The following is a 17364-nucleotide window of genomic DNA, read 5'->3' as shown; positions in this document are numbered from 1 at the left end:
GCGTTGAGCGCCTGCAGCGCTATCGCCTTCGGCCTCTGGCGCCAGGAGGGAAGGCGACACATGACGGCGCAAGCAGCGCGTAGCAGAAGGCGGTGGTGGTGTGTCGGTCAGCATGGTTGCTTCCCAAGTAGCTGCTCCGCGTTCGAAGGCCGGACATCGCACGGAAGTTGTCTCCTTTACGCAGGAGAGTGTTTTTAACGGTACAAATGGTTTCCCTTCTCCCTTCGTAGGCTAGTGCGGATTACGATTCACAGCATCGTGTGTCTCCATGTGTCGACTTGTCTCGACTTTGCTCGGATGACGCGAAAGCTGACGCTTGCAAATGGGCGTATATGTAGAGGACAGGCGCTAGAAACGACTGGGAGAGGCCACATCGACAAACACACAACGGACCCTTTCATTTGACTGTGGCCGCACGTTCGCGCCTTTGCGTACCGAGAGCAAGAGGGGGGTCAGCGAGCTGGACCGTACCATTACCGCACAGCAGCACCAAAAACTAAGGAAAAAGGCAAAACTGAAGAAACCAACACACGCGGACTTCCTAGTTCGTCACCCAGCCGAGCACTAACCACGGCCAACGCTGCCTAATTTCGGTAATCGGACATGAACCCGTGTCGTTGGCACGGCATACAAGTTGGCGAGAATGTTGGCAGACGTGCGGACGTCTTAGTCCGTGTACAGATCACTTGGGATTTGCCTGACAGTCTCTCGCGTTGCCTTTTAGGGAAGGAAAATGGAATAGCCCTGAGCCACAACACAACGACCACGGAAACGTCCGTGAGAAGAGCTAAAACCCGGCACGAGGAAACTATGTTCCGCTATTTGTTTTCGGCCGCTCGGGCTATAGGACGTGCGACGCCTGCACTGCTGTCACTGTCGTCTCTAGTAAAATCTCCACGGCGTGTTTCTGCGTAATTTACTTGTTCTATAAGATCAAGGGAGTACGTTAGTTTCAGAATGTTTAAAAAGCATTGTCAGATGTGGGGTTCGAACCCACGCTCCCTTACGGGAAGCAGAGCTTAAATCTGGCGCCTTAGACCGCTCGGCCAATCTGACGCGCAAGACAAGCGCTCCAGTGACTTCCATCTCTAGCAAGACCTCAGGAACCTCACTCCGAAATCTGTTTCTTTTTTCGGTAGGATGGAATTATGTCAGTTTCAGAATATGTGAGACGCAATGTCAGATGTGGCGTACTAAACGCACCCTCGCTTTCGGGAAACAATGTGGCGCGTTGGACCGCTTTCTTCCGTCGCTTCCAGTTTGAACTGTGACTAGCAAAACTGTATTTAGTAATAGGAACATTTTCACATTGATGCAAAGAAAACTAGATATTAACGAACGGCGAATGAGACCGTTTCCTAGCAACAGCCACGCTGTGCATTACGCACTCGTGGGAAGCCAATGAAATATTTCTTGTGAGGCTCTAACTGTCGGCCTTCACTTTCCAATACTTAGGCACTGCCCCGGTGGTACCGACGCATACATACTGAAACGTCTTTGGATCGTCAGTGAGTACTTCATATTAGAAATTTCGTGTTCGCCCTGATGTGCATTAAAGGGCCAATTTATCAGAGAAAGTCAGTTCTGCGCCTAGTTACAGTATGTCGCCCTAGCAGCGCCAGGAAATCGGGTTCAGTGGTGCTCGCGTTGCACTCGGCGTTGAGCGCCTGCAGCGCTATCGCCTTCGGCCTCTGGCGCCAGGAGGGAAGGCGACACATGACGGCGCAAGCGGCGCGTAGCAGAAGGCGGTGGTGGTGTGTCGGTCAGCATGGTTGCTTCCCAAGTAGCTGCTCCGGGTTCGAAGGCCGGACATCGCACGGAAGTTGTCTCCTTTACTCAGGAGAGTGTTTTCAACGCTACGAATGGTTTCCCTTCTCCCCTCGTAGGCTAGTGGGGATTACGATTCACAGCATCGTGTGTCCCCATGTGTCGACTTGTCTCGACTTTGCTCGGATGACGCGAAAGCTGACGCTTGCAAATGGGCGTATATGTAGAGGACAGGCGCTAGAAACGACTGGGAGAGGCCACATCGACAAACACACAACGGACCCTTTCATTTGACTGTGGCCGCACGTTCGCGCCTTTGCGTACCGAGAGCAAGAGGGGGGTCAGCGAGCTGGACCGTACCATTACCGCACAGCAGCACCAAAAACTAAGGAAAAAGGCAAAACTGAAGAAACCAACACACGCGGACTTCCTAGTTCGTCACCCAGCCGAGCACTAACCACGGCCAACGCTGCCTAATTTCGGTAATCGGACATGAACCCGTGTCGTTGGCACGGCATACAAGTTGGCGAGAATGTTGGCAGACGTGCGGACGTCTTAGTCCGTGTACAGATCACTTGGGATTTGCCTGACAGTCTCTCGCGTTGCCTTTTAGGGAAGGAAAATGGAATAGCCCTGAGCCACAACACAACGACCACGGAAACGTCCGTGAGAAGAGCTAAAACTCGGCACGAGGAAACTATGTTCCGCTATTTGTTTTCGGCCGCTCGGGCTATCGGACGTGGGACGACTGCACTGCTGTCACTGTCGTCTAGTAAAATCTCCACGGCGTGTTTCTGCGTAATTTACTTGTTCTATAAGATCAAGGGAGTACGTTAGTTTCAGAATGTTTAAAAAGCATTGTCAGATGAGGGGTTCGAACCCACGCTCCCTTACGGGAACCATAGCTTAAATCTGGCGCCTTAGACCGCTCGGCCAATCTGACGCGCAAGACAAGCGCTCCAGTGACTTCCATCTCTAGCAAGACCTCAGGAACCTCACTCCGAAATCTGTTTCTTTTTTCGGTAGGATGGAATTATGTCAGTTTCAGAATATGTGAGACGCAATGTCAGATGTGGCGTACTAAACGCACCCTCGCTTTCGGGAAACAATGTGGCGCGTTGGACCGCTTTCTTCCGTCGCTTCCAGTTTGAACTGTGACTAGCAAAACTGTATTTAGTAATAGGAACATTTTCACATTGATGCGAAGAAAGCTAGATATTAACGAACGGCGAATGAGACCGTTTCCTAGCAACAGCCACGCTGTGCATTACGCACTCGTGGGAAGCCAATGAAATATTTCTTGTGAGGCTCTAACTGTCGGCCTTCACTTTCCAATACTTAGGCACTGCCCCGGTGGTACCGACGCATACATACTGAAACGTCTTTGGATCGTCAGTGAGTACTTCATATTAGAAATTTCGTGTTCGCCCTGATGTGCATTAAAGGGCCAATTTATCAGAGAAAGTCAGTTCTGCGCCTAGTTACAGTATGTCGCCCTAGCAGCGCCAGGAAATCGGGTTCAGTGGTGCTCGCGTTGCACTCGGCGTTGAGCGCCTGCAGCGCTATCGCCTTCGGCCTCTGGCGCCAGGAGGGAAGGCGACACATGACGGCGCAAGCAGCGCGTACCAGAAGGCGGTGGTGGTGTGTCGGTCAGCATGGTTGCTTCCCAAGTAGCTGCTCCGGGTTCGAAGGCCGGACATCGCACGGAAGTTGTCTCCTTTACTCAGGAGAGTGTTTTCAACGCTACGAATGGTTTCCCTTCTCCCCTCGTAGGCTAGTGGGGATTACGATTCACAGCATCGTGTGTCCCCATGTGTCGACTTGTCTCGACTTTGCTCGGATGACGCGAAAGCTGACGCTTGCAAATGGGCGTATATGTAGAGGACAGGCGCTAGAAACGACTGGGAGAGGCCACATCGACAAACACACAACGGACCCTTTCATTTGACTGTGGCCGCACGTTCGCGCCTTTGCGTACCGAGAGCAAGAGGGGGGTCAGCGAGCTGGACCGTACCATTACCGCACAGCAGCACCAAAAACTAAGGAAAAAGGCAAAACTGAAGAAACCAACACACGCGGACTTCCTAGTTCGTCACCCAGCCGAGCACTAACCACGGCCAACGCTGCCTAATTTCGGTAATCGGACATGAACCCGTGTCGTTGGCACGGCATACAAGTTGGCGAGAATGTTGGCAGACGTGCGGACGTCTTAGTCCGTGTACAGATCACTTGGGATTTGCCTGACAGTCTCTCGCGTTGCCTTTTAGGGAAGGAAAATGGAATAGCCCTGAGCCACAACACAACGACCACGGAAACGTCCGTGAGAAGAGCTAAAACCCGGCACGAGGAAACTATGTTCCGCTATTTGTTTTCGGCCGCTCGGGCTATAGGACGTGCGACGCCTGCACTGCTGTCACTGTCGTCTCTAGTAAAATCTCCACGGCGTGTTTCTGCGTAATTTACTTGTTCTATAAGATCAAGGGAGTACGTTAGTTTCAGAATGTTTAAAAAGCATTGTCAGATGTGGGGTTCGAACCCACGCTCCCTTACGGGAAGCAGAGCTTAAATCTGGCGCCTTAGACCGCTCGGCCAATCTGACGCGCAAGACAAGCGCTCCAGTGACTTCCATCTCTAGCAAGACCTCAGGAACCTCACTCCGAAATCTGTTTCTTTTTTCGGTAGGATGGAATTATGTCAGTTTCAGAATATGTGAGACGCAATGTCAGATGTGGCGTACTAAACGCACCCTCGCTTTCGGGAAACAATGTGGCGCGTTGGACCGCTTTCTTCCGTCGCTTCCAGTTTGAACTGTGACTAGCAAAACTGTATTTAGTAATAGGAACATTTTCACATTGATGCAAAGAAAACTAGATATTAACGAACGGCGAATGAGACCGTTTCCTAGCAACAGCCACGCTGTGCATTACGCACTCGTGGGAAGCCAATGAAATATTTCTTGTGAGGCTCTAACTGTCGGCCTTCACTTTCCAATACTTAGGCACTGCCCCGGTGGTACCGACGCATACATACTGAAACGTCTTTGGATCGTCAGTGAGTACTTCATATTAGAAATTTCGTGTTCGCCCTGATGTGCATTAAAGGGCCAATTTATCAGAGAAAGTCAGTTCTGCGCCTAGTTACAGTATGTCGCCCTAGCAGCGCCAGGAAATCGGGTTCAGTGGTGCTCGCGTTGCACTCGGCGTTGAGCGCCTGCAGCGCTATCGCCTTCGGCCTCTGGCGCCAGGAGGGAAGGCGACACATGACGGCGCAAGCGGCGCGTAGCAGAAGGCGGTGGTGGTGTGTCGGTCAGCATGGTTGCTTCCCAAGTAGCTGCTCCGGGTTCGAAGGCCGGACATCGCACGGAAGTTGTCTCCTTTACTCAGGAGAGTGTTTTCAACGCTACGAATGGTTTCCCTTCTCCCCTCGTAGGCTAGTGGGGATTACGATTCACAGCATCGTGTGTCCCCATGTGTCGACTTGTCTCGACTTTGCTCGGATGACGCGAAAGCTGACGCTTGCAAATGGGCGTATATGTAGAGGACAGGCGCTAGAAACGACTGGGAGAGGCCACATCGACAAACACACAACGGACCCTTTCATTTGACTGTGGCCGCACGTTCGCGCCTTTGCGTACCGAGAGCAAGAGGGGGGTCAGCGAGCTGGACCGTACCATTACCGCACAGCAGCACCAAAAACTAAGGAAAAAGGCAAAACTGAAGAAACCAACACACGCGGACTTCCTAGTTCGTCACCCAGCCGAGCACTAACCACGGCCAACGCTGCCTAATTTCGGTAATCGGACATGAACCCGTGTCGTTGGCACGGCATACAAGTTGGCGAGAATGTTGGCAGACGTGCGGACGTCTTAGTCCGTGTACAGATCACTTGGGATTTGCCTGACAGTCTCTCGCGTTGCCTTTTAGGGAAGGAAAATGGAATAGCCCTGAGCCACAACACAACGACCACGGAAACGTCCGTGAGAAGAGCTAAAACTCGGCACGAGGAAACTATGTTCCGCTATTTGTTTTCGGCCGCTCGGGCTATCGGACGTGGGACGACTGCACTGCTGTCACTGTCGTCTAGTAAAATCTCCACGGCGTGTTTCTGCGTAATTTACTTGTTCTATAAGATCAAGGGAGTACGTTAGTTTCAGAATGTTTAAAAAGCATTGTCAGATGAGGGGTTCGAACCCACGCTCCCTTACGGGAACCATAGCTTAAATCTGGCGCCTTAGACCGCTCGGCCAATCTGACGCGCAAGACAAGCGCTCCAGTGACTTCCATCTCTAGCAAGACCTCAGGAACCTCACTCCGAAATCTGTTTCTTTTTTCGGTAGGATGGAATTATGTCAGTTTCAGAATATGTGAGACGCAATGTCAGATGTGGCGTACTAAACGCACCCTCGCTTTCGGGAAACAATGTGGCGCGTTGGACCGCTTTCTTCCGTCGCTTCCAGTTTGAACTGTGACTAGCAAAACTGTATTTAGTAATAGGAACATTTTCACATTGATGCGAAGAAAGCTAGATATTAACGAACGGCGAATGAGACCGTTTCCTAGCAACAGCCACGCTGTGCATTACGCACTCGTGGGAAGCCAATGAAATATTTCTTGTGAGGCTCTAACTGTCGGCCTTCACTTTCCAATACTTAGGCACTGCCCCGGTGGTACCGACGCATACATACTGAAACGTCTTTGGATCGTCAGTGAGTACTTCATATTAGAAATTTCGTGTTCGCCCTGATGTGCATTAAAGGGCCAATTTATCAGAGAAAGTCAGTTCTGCGCCTAGTTACAGTATGTCGCCCTAGCAGCGCCAGGAAATCGGGTTCAGTGGTGCTCGCGTTGCACTCGGCGTTGAGCGCCTGCAGCGCTATCGCCTTCGGCCTCTGGCGCCAGGAGGGAAGGCGACACATGACGGCGCAAGCAGCGCGTACCAGAAGGCGGTGGTGGTGTGTCGGTCAGCATGGTTGCTTCCCAAGTAGCTGCTCCGGGTTCGAAGGCCGGACATCGCACGGAAGTTGTCTCCTTTACTCAGGAGAGTGTTTTCAACGCTACGAATGGTTTCCCTTCTCCCCTCGTAGGCTAGTGGGGATTACGATTCACAGCATCGTGTGTCCCCATGTGTCGACTTGTCTCGACTTTGCTCGGATGACGCGAAAGCTGACGCTTGCAAATGGGCGTATATGTAGAGGACAGGCGCTAGAAACGACTGGGAGAGGCCACATCGACAAACACACAACGGACCCTTTCATTTGACTGTGGCCGCACGTTCGCGCCTTTGCGTACCGAGAGCAAGAGGGGGGTCAGCGAGCTGGACCGTACCATTACCGCACAGCAGCACCAAAAACTAAGGAAAAAGGCAAAACTGAAGAAACCAACACACGCGGACTTCCTAGTTCGTCACCCAGCCGAGCACTAACCACGGCCAACGCTGCCTAATTTCGGTAATCGGACATGAACCCGTGTCGTTGGCACGGCATACAAGTTGGCGAGAATGTTGGCAGACGTGCGGACGTCTTAGTCCGTGTACAGATCACTTGGGATTTGCCTGACAGTCTCTCGCGTTGCCTTTTAGGGAAGGAAAATGGAATAGCCCTGAGCCACAACACAACGACCACGGAAACGTCCGTGAGAAGAGCTAAAACCCGGCACGAGGAAACTATGTTCCGCTATTTGTTTTCGGCCGCTCGGGCTATAGGACGTGCGACGCCTGCACTGCTGTCACTGTCGTCTCTAGTAAAATCTCCACGGCGTGTTTCTGCGTAATTTACTTGTTCTATAAGATCAAGGGAGTACGTTAGTTTCAGAATGTTTAAAAAGCATTGTCAGATGTGGGGTTCGAACCCACGCTCCCTTACGGGAAGCAGAGCTTAAATCTGGCGCCTTAGACCGCTCGGCCAATCTGACGCGCAAGACAAGCGCTCCAGTGACTTCCATCTCTAGCAAGACCTCAGGAACCTCACTCCGAAATCTGTTTCTTTTTTCGGTAGGATGGAATTATGTCAGTTTCAGAATATGTGAGACGCAATGTCAGATGTGGCGTACTAAACGCACCCTCGCTTTCGGGAAACAATGTGGCGCGTTGGACCGCTTTCTTCCGTCGCTTCCAGTTTGAACTGTGACTAGCAAAACTGTATTTAGTAATAGGAACATTTTCACATTGATGCAAAGAAAACTAGATATTAACGAACGGCGAATGAGACCGTTTCCTAGCAACAGCCACGCTGTGCATTACGCACTCGTGGGAAGCCAATGAAATATTTCTTGTGAGGCTCTAACTGTCGGCCTTCACTTTCCAATACTTAGGCACTGCCCCGGTGGTACCGACGCATACATACTGAAACGTCTTTGGATCGTCAGTGAGTACTTCATATTAGAAATTTCGTGTTCGCCCTGATGTGCATTAAAGGGCCAATTTATCAGAGAAAGTCAGTTCTGCGCCTAGTTACAGTATGTCGCCCTAGCAGCGCCAGGAAATCGGGTTCAGTGGTGCTCGCGTTGCACTCGGCGTTGAGCGCCTGCAGCGCTATCGCCTTCGGCCTCTGGCGCCAGGAGGGAAGGCGACACATGACGGCGCAAGCAGCGCGTAGCAGAAGGCGGTGGTGGTGTGTCGGTCAGCATGGTTGCTTCCCAAGTAGCTGCTCCGCGTTCGAAGGCCGGACATCGCACGGAAGTTGTCTCCTTTACGCAGGAGAGTGTTTTTAACGGTACAAATGGTTTCCCTTCTCCCTTCGTAGGCTAGTGCGGATTACGATTCACAGCATCGTGTGTCTCCATGTGTCGACTTGTCTCGACTTTGCTCGGCTGACGCGAAAGCTGACGCTTGCAAATGGGCGTATATGTAGAGGACAGGCGCTAGAAACGACTGGGAGAGGCCACATCGACAAACACACAACGGACCCTTTCATTTGACTGTGGCCGCACGTTCGCGCCTTTGCGTACCGAGAGCAAGAGGGGGGTCAGCGAGCTGGACCGTACCATTACCGCACAGCAGCACCAAAAACTAAGGAAAAAGGCAAAACTGAAGAAACCAACACACGCGGACTTCCTAGTTCGTCACCCAGCCGAGCACTAACCACGGCCAACGCTGCCTAATTTCGGTAATCGGACATGAACCCGTGTCGTTGGCACGGCATACAAGTTGGCGAGAATGTTGGCAGACGTGCGGACGTCTTAGTCCGTGTACAGATCACTTGGGATTTGCCTGACAGTCTCTCGCGTTGCCTTTTAGGGAAGGAAAATGGAATAGCCCTGAGCCACAACACAACGACCACGGAAACGTCCGTGAGAAGAGCTAAAACCCGGCACGAGGAAACTATGTTCCGCTATTTGTTTTCGGCCGCTCGGGCTATAGGACGTGCGACGCCTGCACTGCTGTCACTGTCGTCTCTAGTAAAATCTCCACGGCGTGTTTCTGCGTAATTTACTTGTTCTATAAGATCAAGGGAGTACGTTAGTTTCAGAATGTTTAAAAAGCATTGTCAGATGTGGGGTTCGAACCCACGCTCCCTTACGGGAAGCAGAGCTTAAATCTGGCGCCTTAGACCGCTCGGCCAATCTGACGCGCAAGACAAGCGCTCCAGTGACTTCCATCTCTAGCAAGACCTCAGGAACCTCACTCCGAAATCTGTTTCTTTTTTCGGTAGGATGGAATTATGTCAGTTTCAGAATATGTGAGACGCAATGTCAGATGTGGCGTACTAAACGCACCCTCGCTTTCGGGAAACAATGTGGCGCGTTGGACCGCTTTCTTCCGTCGCTTCCAGTTTGAACTGTGACTAGCAAAACTGTATTTAGTAATAGGAACATTTTCACATTGATGCAAAGAAAACTAGATATTAACGAACGGCGAATGAGACCGTTTCCTAGCAACAGCCACGCTGTGCATTACGCACTCGTGGGAAGCCAATGAAATATTTCTTGTGAGGCTCTAACTGTCGGCCTTCACTTTCCAATACTTCGGCACTGCCCCGGTGGTACCGACGCATACATACTGAAACGTCTTTGGATCGTCAGTGAGTACTTCATATTAGAAATTTCGTGTTCGCCCTGATGTGCATTAAAGGGCCAATTTATCAGAGAAAGTCAGTTCTGCGCCTAGTTACAGTATGTCGCCCTAGCAGCGCCAGGAAATCGGGTTCAGTGGTGCTCGCGTTGCACTCAGCGTTGAGCGCCTGCAGCGCTATCGATTTCGGCCTCTGGCGCCAGGAGGGAAGGCGACACATGACGGCGCAAGCAGCGCGTACCAGAAGGCGGTGGTGGTGTGTCGGTCAGCATGGTTGCTTCCCAAGTAGCTGCTCCGCGTTCGAAGGCCGGACATCGCACGGAAGTTGTCTCCTTTACGCAGGAGAGTGTTTTTAACGGTACAAATGGTTTCCCTTCTCCCTTCGTAGGCTAGTGCGGATTACGATTCACAGCATCGTGTGTCTCCATGTGTCGACTTGTCTCGACTTTGCTCGGCTGACGCGAAAGCTGACGCTTGCAAATGGGCGTATATGTAGAGGACAGGCGCTAGAAACGACTGGGAGAGGCCACATCGACAAACACACAACGGACCCTTTCATTTGACTGTGGCCGCACGTTCGCGCCTTTGCGTACCGAGAGCAAGAGGGGGGTCAGCGAGCTGGACCGTACCATTACCGCACAGCAGCACCAAAAACTAAGGAAAAAGGCAAAACTGAAGAAACCAACACACGCGGACTTCCTAGTTCGTCACCCAGCCGAGCACTAACCACGGCCAACGCTGCCTAATTTCGGTAATCGGACATGAACCCGTGTCGTTGGCACGGCATACAAGTTGGCGAGAATGTTGGCAGACGTGCGGACGTCTTAGTCCGTGTACAGATCACTTGGGATTTGCCTGACAGTCTCTCGCGTTGCCTTTTAGGGAAGGAAAATGGAATAGCCCTGAGCCACAACACAACGACCACGGAAACGTCCGTGAGAAGAGCTAAAACCCGGCACGAGGAAACTATGTTCCGCTATTTGTTTTCGGCCGCTCGGGCTATAGGACGTGCGACGCCTGCACTGCTGTCACTGTCGTCTCTAGTAAAATCTCCACGGCGTGTTTCTGCGTAATTTACTTGTTCTATAAGATCAAGGGAGTACGTTAGTTTCAGAATGTTTAAAAAGCATTGTCAGATGTGGGGTTCGAACCCACGCTCCCTTACGGGAAGCAGAGCTTAAATCTGGCGCCTTAGACCGCTCGGCCAATCTGACGCGCAAGACAAGCGCTCCAGTGACTTCCATCTCTAGCAAGACCTCAGGAACCTCACTCCGAAATCTGTTTCTTTTTTCGGTAGGATGGAATTATGTCAGTTTCAGAATATGTGAGACGCAATGTCAGATGTGGCGTACTAAACGCACCCTCGCTTTCGGGAAACAATGTGGCGCGTTGGACCGCTTTCTTCCGTCGCTTCCAGTTTGAACTGTGACTAGCAAAACTGTATTTAGTAATAGGAACATTTTCACATTGATGCAAAGAAAACTAGATATTAACGAACGGCGAATGAGACCGTTTCCTAGCAACAGCCACGCTGTGCATTACGCACTCGTGGGAAGCCAATGAAATATTTCTTGTGAGGCTCTAACTGTCGGCCTTCACTTTCCAATACTTCGGCACTGCCCCGGTGGTACCGACGCATACATACTGAAACGTCTTTGGATCGTCAGTGAGTACTTCATATTAGAAATTTCGTGTTCGCCCTGATGTGCATTAAAGGGCCAATTTATCAGAGAAAGTCAGTTCTGCGCCTAGTTACAGTATGTCGCCCTAGCAGCGCCAGGAAATCGGGTTCAGTGGTGCTCGCGTTGCACTCAGCGTTGAGCGCCTGCAGCGCTATCGATTTCGGCCTCTGGCGCCAGGAGGGAAGGCGACACATGACGGCGCAAGCAGCGCGTACCAGAAGGCGGTGGTGGTGTGTCGGTCAGCATGGTTGCTTCCCAAGTAGCTGCTCCGCGTTCGAAGGCCGGACATCGCACGGAAGTTGTCTCCTTTACGCAGGAGAGTGTTTTTAACGGTACAAATGGTTTCCCTTCTCCCTTCGTAGGCTAGTGCGGATTACGATTCACAGCATCGTGTGTCTCCATGTGTCGACTTGTCTCGACTTTGCTCGGCTGACGCGAAAGCTGACGCTTGCAAATGGGCGTATATGTAGAGGACAGGCGCTAGAAACGACTGGGAGAGGCCACATCGACAAACACACAACGGACCCTTTCATTTGACTGTGGCCGCACGTTCGCGCCTTTGCGTACCGAGAGCAAGAGGGGGGTCAGCGAGCTGGACCGTACCATTACCGCACAGCAGCACCAAAAACTAAGGAAAAAGGCAAAACTGAAGAAACCAACACACGCGGACTTCCTAGTTCGTCACCCAGCCGAGCACTAACCACGGCCAACGCTGCCTAATTTCGGTAATCGGACATGAACCCGTGTCGTTGGCACGGCATACAAGTTGGCGAGAATGTTGGCAGACGTGCGGACGTCTTAGTCCGTGTACAGATCACTTGGGATTTGCCTGACAGTCTCTCGCGTTGCCTTTTAGGGAAGGAAAATGGAATAGCCCTGAGCCACAACACAACGACCACGGAAACGTCCGTGAGAAGAGCTAAAACCCGGCACGAGGAAACTATGTTCCGCTATTTGTTTTCGGCCGCTCGGGCTATAGGACGTGCGACGCCTGCACTGCTGTCACTGTCGTCTCTAGTAAAATCTCCACGGCGTGTTTCTGCGTAATTTACTTGTTCTATAAGATCAAGGGAGTACGTTAGTTTCAGAATGTTTAAAAAGCATTGTCAGATGTGGGGTTCGAACCCACGCTCCCTTACGGGAAGCAGAGCTTAAATCTGGCGCCTTAGACCGCTCGGCCAATCTGACGCGCAAGACAAGCGCTCCAGTGACTTCCATCTCTAGCAAGACCTCAGGAACCTCACTCCGAAATCTGTTTCTTTTTTCGGTAGGATGGAATTATGTCAGTTTCAGAATATGTGAGACGCAATGTCAGATGTGGCGTACTAAACGCACCCTCGCTTTCGGGAAACAATGTGGCGCGTTGGACCGCTTTCTTCCGTCGCTTCCAGTTTGAACTGTGACTAGCAAAACTGTATTTAGTAATAGGAACATTTTCACATTGATGCAAAGAAAACTAGATATTAACGAACGGCGAATGAGACCGTTTCCTAGCAACAGCCACGCTGTGCATTACGCACTCGTGGGAAGCCAATGAAATATTTCTTGTGAGGCTCTAACTGTCGGCCTTCACTTTCCAATACTTCGGCACTGCCCCGGTGGTACCGACGCATACATACTGAAACGTCTTTGGATCGTCAGTGAGTACTTCATATTAGAAATTTCGTGTTCGCCCTGATGTGCATTAAAGGGCCAATTTATCAGAGAAAGTCAGTTCTGCGCCTAGTTACAGTATGTCGCCCTAGCAGCGCCAGGAAATCGGGTTCAGTGGTGCTCGCGTTGCACTCAGCGTTGAGCGCCTGCAGCGCTATCGATTTCGGCCTCTGGCGCCAGGAGGGAAGGCGACACATGACGGCGCAAGCAGCGCGTACCAGAAGGCGGTGGTGGTGTGTCGGTCAGCATGGTTGCTTCCCAAGTAGCTGCTCCGCGTTCGAAGGCCGGACATCGCACGGAAGTTGTCTCCTTTACGCAGGAGAGTGTTTTTAACGGTACAAATGGTTTCCCTTCTCCCTTCGTAGGCTAGTGCGGATTACGATTCACAGCATCGTGTGTCTCCATGTGTCGACTTGTCTCGACTTTGCTCGGCTGACGCGAAAGCTGACGCTTGCAAATGGGCGTATATGTAGAGGACAGGCGCTAGAAACGACTGGGAGAGGCCACATCGACAAACACACAACGGACCCTTTCATTTGACTGTGGCCGCACGTTCGCGCCTTTGCGTACCGAGAGCAAGAGGGGGGTCAGCGAGCTGGACCGTACCATTACCGCACAGCAGCACCAAAAACTAAGGAAAAAGGCAAAACTGAAGAAACCAACACACGCGGACTTCCTAGTTCGTCACCCAGCCCAGCACTAACCACGGCCAACGCTGCCTAATTTCGGTAATCGGACATGAACCCGTGTCGTTGGCACGGCATACAAGTTGGCGAGAATGTTGGCAGACGTGCGGACGTCTTAGTCCGTGTACAGATCACTTGGGATTTGCCTGACAGTCTCTCGCGTTGCCTTTTAGGGAAGGAAAATGGAATAGCCCTGAGCCACAACACAACGACCACGGAAACGTCCGTGAGAAGAGCTAAAACCCGGCACGAGGAAACTATGTTCCGCTATTTGTTTTCGGCCGCTCGGGCTATAGGACGTGCGACGCCTGCACTGCTGTCACTGTCGTCTCTAGTAAAATCTCCACGGCGTGTTTCTGCGTAATTTACTTGTTCTATAAGATCAAGGGAGTACGTTAGTTTCAGAATGTTTAAAAAGCATTGTCAGATGTGGGGTTCGAACCCACGCTCCCTTACGGGAAGCAGAGCTTAAATCTGGCGCCTTAGACCGCTCGGCCAATCTGACGCGCAAGACAAGCGCTCCAGTGACTTCCATCTCTAGCAAGACCTCAGGAACCTCACTCCGAAATCTGTTTCTTTTTTCGGTAGGATGGAATTATGTCAGTTTCAGAATATGTGAGACGCAATGTCAGATGTGGCGTACTAAACGCACCCTCGCTTTCGGGAAACAATGTGGCGCGTTGGACCGCTTTCTTCCGTCGCTTCCAGTTTGAACTGTGACTAGCAAAACTGTATTTAGTAATAGGAACATTTTCACATTGATGCAAAGAAAACTAGATATTAACGAACGGCGAATGAGACCGTTTCCTAGCAACAGCCACGCTGTGCATTACGCACTCGTGGGAAGCCAATGAAATATTTCTTGTGAGGCTCTAACTGTCGGCCTTCACTTTCCAATACTTAGGCACTGCCCCGGTGGTACCGACGCATACATACTGAAACGTCTTTGGATCGTCAGTGAGTACTTCATATTAGAAATTTCGTGTTCGCCCTGATGTGCATTAAAGGGCCAATTTATCAGAGAAAGTCAGTTCTGCGCCTAGTTACAGTATGTCGCCCTAGCAGCGCCAGGAAATCGGGTTCAGTGGTGCTCGCGTTGCACTCGGCGTTGAGCGCCTGCAGCGCTATCGCCTTCGGCCTCTGGCGCCAGGAGGGAAGGCGACACATGACGGCGCAAGCGGCGCGTAGCAGAAGGCGGTGGTGGTGTGTCGGTCAGCATGGTTGCTTCCCAAGTAGCTGCTCCGGGTTCGAAGGCCGGACATCGCACGGAAGTTGTCTCCTTTACTCAGGAGAGTGTTTTCAACGCTACGAATGGTTTCCCTTCTCCCTTCGTAGGCTAGTGGGGATTACGATTCACAGCATCGTGTGTCCCCATGTGTCGACTTGTCTCGACTTTGCTCGGCTGACGCGAAAGCTGACGCTTGCAAATGGGCGTATATGTAGAGGACAGGCGCTAGAAACGACTGGGAGAGGCCACATCGACAAACACACAACGGACCCTTTCATTTGACTGTGGCCGCACGTTCGCGCCTTTGCGTACCGAGAGCAAGAGGGGGGTCAGCGAGCTGGACCGTACCATTACCGCACAGCAGCACCAAAAACTAAGGAAAAAGGCAAAACTGAAGAAACCAAGACACGCGGACTTCCTAGTTCGTCACCCAGCCGAGCACTAACCACGGCCAACGCTGCCTAATTTCGGTAATCGGACATGAACCCGTGTCGTTGGCACGGCATACAAGTTGGCGAGAATGTTGGCAGACGTGCGGACGTCTTAGTCCGTGTACAGATCACTTGGGATTTGCCTGACAGTCTCTCGCGTTGCCTTTTAGGGAAGGAAAATGGAATAGCCCTGAGCCACAACACAACGACCACGGAAACGTCCGTGAGAAGAGCTAAAACTCGGCACGAGGAAACTATGTTCCGCTATTTGTTTTCGGCCGCTCGGGCTATCGGACGTGGGACGACTGCACTGCTGTCACTGTCGTCTAGTAAAATCTCCACGGCGTGTTTATGCGTAATTTGCTTGTTCTATAAGATCAAGGGAGTACGTTAGTTTCAGAATGTTTAAAAAGCATTGTCAGATGTGGGGTTCGAACCAACGCTCCCTTACAGGAACCATAGCTTAAATCTGGCGCCTTAGACCGCTCGGCCAATCTGACGCGCAAGACAAGCGCTCCAGTGACTTCCATCTCTAGCAAGACCTCAGGAACCTCACTCCGAAATCTGTTTCTTTTTTCGGTAGGATGGAATTATGTCAGTTTCAGAATATGTGAGACGCAATGTCAGATGTGGCGTACTAAACGCACCCTCGCTTTCGGGAAACAATGTGGCGCGTTGGACCGCTTTCTTCCGTCGCTTCCAGTTTGAACTGTGACTAGCAAAACTGTATTTAGTAATAGGAACATTTTCACATTGATGCAAAGAAAACTAGATATTAACGAACGGCGAATGAGACCGTTTCCTAGCAACAGCCACGCTGTGCATTACGCACTCGTGGGAAGCCAATGAAATATTTCTTGTGAGGCTCTAACTGTCGGCCTTCACTTTCCAATACTTAGGCACTGCCCCGGTGGTACCGACGCATACATACTGAAACGTCTTTGGATCGTCAGTGAGTACTTCATATTAGAAATTTCGTGTTCGCCCTGATGTGCATTAAAGGGCCAATTTATCAGAGAAAGTCAGTTCTGCGCCTAGTTACAGTATGTCGCCCTAGCAGCGCCAGGAAATCGGGTTCAGTGGTGCTCGCGTTGCACTCGGCGTTGAGCGCCTGCAGCGCTATTGCCTTCGGCCTCTGGCGCCAGGAGGGAAGGCGACACATGACGGCGCAAGCGGCGCGTAGCAGAAGGCGGTGGTGGTGTGTCGGTCAGCATGGTTGCTTCCCAAGTAGCTGCTCCGGGTTCGAAGGCCGGACATCGCACGGAAGTTGTCTCCTTTACTCAGGAGAGTGTTTTCAACGCTACGAATGGTTTCCCTTCTCCCTTCGTAGGCTAGTGGGGATTACGATTCACAGCATCGTGTGTCCCCATGTGTCGACTTGTCTCGACTTTGCTCGGCTGACGCGAAAGCTGACGCTTGCAAATGGGCGTATATGTAGAGGACAGGCGCTAGAAACGACTGGGAGAGGCCACATCGACAAACACACAACGGACCCTTTCATTTGACTGTGGCCGCACGTTCGCGCCTTTGCGTACCGAGAGCAAGAGGGGGGTCAGCGAGCTGGACCGTACCATTACCGCACAGCAGCACCAAAAACTAAGGAAAAAGGCAAAACTGAAGAAACCAAGACACGCGGACTTCCTAGTTCGTCACCCAGCCGAGCACTAACCACGGCCAACGCTGCCTAATTTCGGTAATCGGACATGAACCCGTGTCGTTGGCACGGCATACAAGTTGGCGAGAATGTTGGCAGACGTGCGGACGTCTTAGTCCGTGTACAGATCACTTGGGATTTGCCTGACAGTCTCTCGCGTTGCCTTTTAGGGAAGGAAAATGGAATAGCCCTGAGCCACAACACAACGACCACGGAAACGTCCGTGAGAAGAGCTAAAACTCGGCACGAGGAAACT

The 17364-nt window shown here is 51.6% G+C and overlaps 9 non-coding genes across 9 annotated transcripts; all 9 read right to left on the bottom strand.

Moving 5' to 3' along the window:
- Nucleotides 1-972: 972 nt before the first annotated feature.
- Nucleotides 973-1056, bottom strand: Trnal-uaa. Its single transcript has one exon. It is a non-coding gene; the product is annotated as a tRNA-Leu (tRNA).
- Nucleotides 1057-2626: 1570 nt separating this feature from the next.
- Nucleotides 2627-2710, bottom strand: Trnal-uaa. The gene has a single exon. It is a non-coding gene; the product is annotated as a tRNA-Leu (tRNA).
- Nucleotides 2711-4282: 1572 nt separating this feature from the next.
- On the bottom strand, nt 4283-4366 carry Trnal-uaa. The gene has a single exon. It is a non-coding gene; the product is annotated as a tRNA-Leu (tRNA).
- A 1570-nt stretch (nt 4367-5936) lies between these two features.
- Trnal-uaa lies at nt 5937-6020 on the bottom strand. Its single transcript has one exon. It is a non-coding gene; the product is annotated as a tRNA-Leu (tRNA).
- Nucleotides 6021-7592: 1572 nt separating this feature from the next.
- Trnal-uaa lies at nt 7593-7676 on the bottom strand. The gene has a single exon. It is a non-coding gene; the product is annotated as a tRNA-Leu (tRNA).
- Nucleotides 7677-9248: 1572 nt separating this feature from the next.
- On the bottom strand, nt 9249-9332 carry Trnal-uaa. The gene has a single exon. It is a non-coding gene; the product is annotated as a tRNA-Leu (tRNA).
- Nucleotides 9333-10904: 1572 nt separating this feature from the next.
- Trnal-uaa lies at nt 10905-10988 on the bottom strand. Its single transcript has one exon. It is a non-coding gene; the product is annotated as a tRNA-Leu (tRNA).
- A 1572-nt stretch (nt 10989-12560) lies between these two features.
- Nucleotides 12561-12644, bottom strand: Trnal-uaa. The gene has a single exon. It is a non-coding gene; the product is annotated as a tRNA-Leu (tRNA).
- Nucleotides 12645-14216: 1572 nt separating this feature from the next.
- Trnal-uaa lies at nt 14217-14300 on the bottom strand. Its single transcript has one exon. It is a non-coding gene; the product is annotated as a tRNA-Leu (tRNA).
- Between the last annotated feature and the right edge of the window lie 3064 nt (nt 14301-17364).

Source organism: Schistocerca piceifrons, chromosome 7 (assembly GCF_021461385.2).
Source record: "Schistocerca piceifrons isolate TAMUIC-IGC-003096 chromosome 7, iqSchPice1.1, whole genome shotgun sequence".
Lineage (NCBI taxonomy): Eukaryota > Metazoa > Arthropoda > Insecta > Orthoptera > Acrididae > Schistocerca > Schistocerca piceifrons.
This window is presented reverse-complemented; position numbering and strand designations above follow the sequence as displayed.